Genomic DNA, 4,895 nt, shown 5'->3' with positions numbered 1-4,895 from the left:
CAATCACTATGGAGATCTTGATCACGTGAGGATTTCCGCACATCAATCGGAGTGCGACGGAGCGTGACAGAGATGTATACAACGATGCTAGTAGCCACTGTAGTGCCTATATGATCTTTCCTGGGTAAGGGTCACGGTAAAACCAAGATGACATGTAGTGATCGTTTTTGATATACATCTTTATGAAACGGTAAGTTGTTTTTTAAATTTTAAATTCCTTGCGGATGATGTCAGTCACATCGTTGATTTCTGCAGTGAACAGTGTTTATGATATGAAAAATCACCAGTGATCATGATAGATTGATGATTGCTCTGAACGCTTATTGATTTGGAATGTTGCTGATACTAGGGATGGTGTTTAATGTAAAATCTATTGTATTATACATGTAGCTATATATACACTAAGCTAAAGTGTTTCAAACAGGGATATATATATACATATAGTGCTGCAGTTTAATTTTGAGAGATGAAAAAAAAAAAAAGAACAACTTTTGAAATTAACATTTACTTACTTTTTATTTGCACGCAAAATGCAAGTTATTAAATTATAATAATGTATAATTATGCCCTTTTAATTAATTAATTTTTGCCACTAGATTATAGTTCTGGTTAAGGAATGGCATGGTGTTTATAAAAATAAAATAAATAAAATAGGCCTATAGTTGAATTTATTTCATTCCTTACTTAAGAAATGAATTAATAGGAAAGGTTTTTAATTCAACCTGTGTACCTGCATTCACTAGAACTGGTAATTTTGTCTGTAAGGCCATGCAATTCCACTTAATCAGTAGATGATCACCCGGGGTCACAAAAAAAATATGGGGTGGGTGGGAGGATTCTGTTTTTAATTTTTATTTCCCAAGAAAAAAAAATGAGAAAAGGCATCACACAAAGTGTTGTTCAAGTTAATATTCAAAGAATCCTTGGTAGAATATATATGTAAAACCAACATTCTGTGACTTTAATCATTCACTCATGTCACTCAAGCAAGTTTGTTTGAAATTGTAATTTTTGTGAAACTAAAAAAAATCGGGGTGGGCCCTTTTTTGAGGGGCGGGCGGGGATGATAATCTATCAATTAATTTTTATTGGCCTAATAATAAATGCATAGTATGGGTCTATACATACCATACCACCTCCTAATAAAAATGATAATATTAGGGGATATGGTATGGTATATAGACCTGTGCTATTATCATTACAGAAAAATGACCAGTTCCTCAGTGCTGTATTTAGTAGTGTTGGACATTTTTATGACACCTGGGTTACTTCAGTTGGTATTTACATGACATTTCCATTTCAATAATGCATGACCTTTATTAATCTAATAGAAAATTAGTAAATAATTGTTGCCAGCCCAGATCAAGGGGTGCAAGGAGAGTTAGGAGACATGAGATAAATAGAAATACTAATTTTTTGCTTGATAGTTTAATGTGCTTTTGTAAATATTGTCCCCCCCCCCCCCCCCATGTACCTTAATATTTGCACCCACATTCCCTGACCCTGCAAGTGTTCATGGCACCTAACCCTATCAACATACAAAAAATCAGTTATCCGGATTTTTTGTGACTGACTGAAAACATTCCATTTTATCAATAGGAGATAACTAGATATTAAACATGTGTTTCACACAGATGGTTAGAATATGGTGTGCATGGGGTTATATTGCAAACATTCCAGCCCTGTTAAAGGGACTGGTTCACGTTTTTCGAAAGAAATGTTTTTCATTTTTAATGTTAGAAATTAAAAATATAGCTCATTTAATGTTGACAACCAAAATTTGAACCGTCTGAATGGAAGGATAAGACCAATATTTTAGCTTCGATTCTGTGTTATGTAAACAAAGACTCGAGTCTTTTTATGTAAACAAACAAACCAGTGAAACGTTAATTTTGTAATTTAAAGCATCTTTATTTTGTACAATCGCAAATTTTAATTTTTAAATGACACATTTTACCTGAAGTATACTTGGGATGTGATATATAGAATAAAGTTGGATCAATATCCATTTATTTTGAAAACCCGTAAACAATAACACACCTCAATCTTTATTTTCAAAACAAATAATAAACTCTCTAAAATGGGCTTCTGTCACGATGAATAACCTTGATTTTTTGTGTGAAACCTTCTAAACATATTAGACTGTAGATTTTGATCATTTAAAGTGAAAAATAAAATTTGGAGGAAAATCGTGAATCAGTACCTTTAAGGTAAGGTTTGCGACAATTTAACATGTAGCCAACAAAGTCATGTTGCATATCAGTATGTTCAGTAGGAATTCATCTTTAAAATTTTTTATCTTTTAAAAAAAATGCTTGTCGTTTTTTTTTTTTGTTTTTTTTTACCAGATTGAATTAATTTTGTTGTGTTTTTAACATTTTTTGGATTTTTGTACAAAAGGGAATACCTAGTGGTACATACAATCATGTACACGAAAACATACAAGGCAGACTTAATTATGGTAAAAAGCTAGAATTTTTAAAAAGAGTATTTAATCTATTAAATTATATACTAAGTGGAAAAGAAATTTTAATTCAAAACACAGAAAATAGCACTTGATATCTTGAACAAAAATCAAATAGGTTGCCATGGCAAAAAAAAAATGCATATTGAGCAGCTTAGAATTACAAATTCCACATCAGAAAATGTTCACTTTTAACATAAGTTTTTGATCATAAACATTGAATTTATAAAAGCAAATAAAATGTGTACAACTTTTGAAGGGTACACTAAACATTTCCATGAACAAAATATGATTCCAACCCAAAAATGAGAAACTAAGTTATCAAATGTTGACAAGTAATTAAATGTCCAGTATACTGTAGTATCACATTTTCTCCTGATTTATATTCAAACAAATGTTTACTATCAGGGGATATCCAAGCTGACAATCGATGAATTAAGGTGAAAATTTTATCAAATGATATGACTAGCTTAGATAAAAGAAAAAAAAACCACAAAAGAAATATGATGAATGAATATAGGACCTATATGGATGTCTACTGTTAGAAATGAAATATTAAAATCAATCAAGATGTTTTTCGTTGTTTTTTTAAAATTTCAGTAATGCAATATCTGTGTGTTCAGTTTTCCGGTGATTTTTTCACGGCCCCGGGTTTGTCATAAATTTCGTGTTTCATTAGCCCAAAACTGTCTTATTATCACATCTTTGAAATAGATTTGCTCTTCTTATTCCATATAGCTTGATGTTTGTTTACATCGTCGAACAGACGGTAATGACTGTCACCTTCACAAAGGGAATTAATTAAAGCCTGCTCAGTGATCGGCTCTAGAGGGGGACTAAATTAATAAAAGTAAAGTTAGTAAAAATGACACAAAACAAATCTTTTTATATTGAATAAATCCATGCCTTATAATTCATGCAGATGTTCTTTAGACAAAATTAAGAATATTTCAAAATATACTAGAGAAGACCCCTCTTTCATTCTTGCGTGATATCAGTCGCATTTTCTATACATTTCAAAGTTTATGCAATAAATCGCTTTCAAATTGGCGCAAGTAAAAGATGCCATATAGCATTGAAATATAATTTTGTTGTAAGAGCTAGGTGAAAGCGTAGTCAGGTAATTAATTGGAAAACAGAATGCTTGGGGATGCTGTTTTAGTGCTAGTGTAGAATTTTCTCTAGCCGCTGTGGCTAACTCGGGTCCAATTTTCATTAGTCACGTTTCATTTTCATTAGTCACACTAAATTAAAAAAAAAAAAGAATTTAATATAATGGTTCAAAGATTTATATTTGCAAAATACACTGAAACTCATACTCACAGCTACAGCTCATCGCCATCTGAGGATTGTCAAAAATAAAAAGGGGAAAACAGAAAGAAATAAAATAGTGAAAACACATGGTAAAGTCATGATACATAATTTCAAGATGGAAACCTGGTCATATCTATTCACATTGAAAACTTAACATTTGTGCACTAAAGACAAGGGCAAGGTAAAAAAAAAAAGGGGGGGGGGAAGGGCAGTTTCTACCCACAGGCAATTATAATGCTTGGGTTCGAATTTACTATTAAAAAGTTCAAGTAAATTCGAACCCAAGTGATATAATTGCCTGTGTTTCTACCAGGAATTGAAAAATTGGCAAACTTGTGTGTGTGTACAAAAAACTAAAATGATGAATGACACAAACAATTAGATTGTCAATTTTTTGGGATGACCCTTACAGAAAAAAGGTACATTTTGGGTACCTTTGTTGGGTACACTTTTGGGTACATTTTGGATACATTACAGGTACAATTTGGGTACACTTTAGGTACTTTACGGGTACACTTTAGGTACACCTAAAAGTACCCGGAGTGTACCCAAAAGGTACCTGGAATGTACCTAAAGTGTACCTAAAAGTCTACCCTTTTTGGAACCGGACTTTGAAAATATTTCTAGCTGCAGACAGGTACTTTTTCGGGTACATTGTTCTTTCCCATGCAACTGTCTAAGTTAAAATTTTCCGGGGTACCTTTTGGGTACCTTATTATTTTCAACTTTCCAAGTATCAATTTTTAGGGTACCTTCTGGGTACAATATTTTTGGGTACACACTTTGGGTACACTAAAAAGTACCCAGAATGTACCTAAAGGGTACCCAAAAGTCTACCCTTTTTGGAACCGGACTTTAAAAATATTTTTAGCTGGAGGCGGGTACTTTTTCAGGTACATTTTCTTTCCCGTACAACTTTTTAAGGTTTTAATTTTTGGGGTACCGTTTAGGTACAATTTTGTCAACATTGTTGTTCCCATTTTGGGGTACCTTTTGGGTACATTTCTTTGATACATTTTCAGGGTATATTATGGGTACATTATTGATACAATCCAGGTACATTTTAGGTACTTTTCAGGTACAATCCAGGTACCATTTCAGAAACTTTTCTGGTACA

At 32.4% G+C, this 4,895-nt stretch overlaps 1 protein-coding gene across 1 annotated transcript in view; it reads left to right on the top strand.

The window, feature by feature from the left end:
- The first annotated feature begins 54 nt into the window (after positions 1–54).
- The window catches only part of LOC125659951 (serine/threonine-protein kinase 32B-like), a 67,059-nt gene continuing 62,218 nt past the window's right edge, over positions 55–4,895 (top strand). The window contains exon 1 of the mRNA XM_056148857.1: positions 55–190. The gene's annotated coding sequence lies outside the window, so the exon portion shown is untranslated. The remainder of the gene's footprint in view (positions 191–4,895) is intronic.

Source organism: Ostrea edulis, chromosome 9 (assembly GCF_947568905.1).
Source record: "Ostrea edulis chromosome 9, xbOstEdul1.1, whole genome shotgun sequence".
NCBI classification, from domain to species: domain Eukaryota; kingdom Metazoa; phylum Mollusca; class Bivalvia; order Ostreida; family Ostreidae; genus Ostrea; species Ostrea edulis.
Note: the sequence above shows the minus strand (reverse complement) of the source record. Positions and strands in the feature narration are given on the sequence as shown.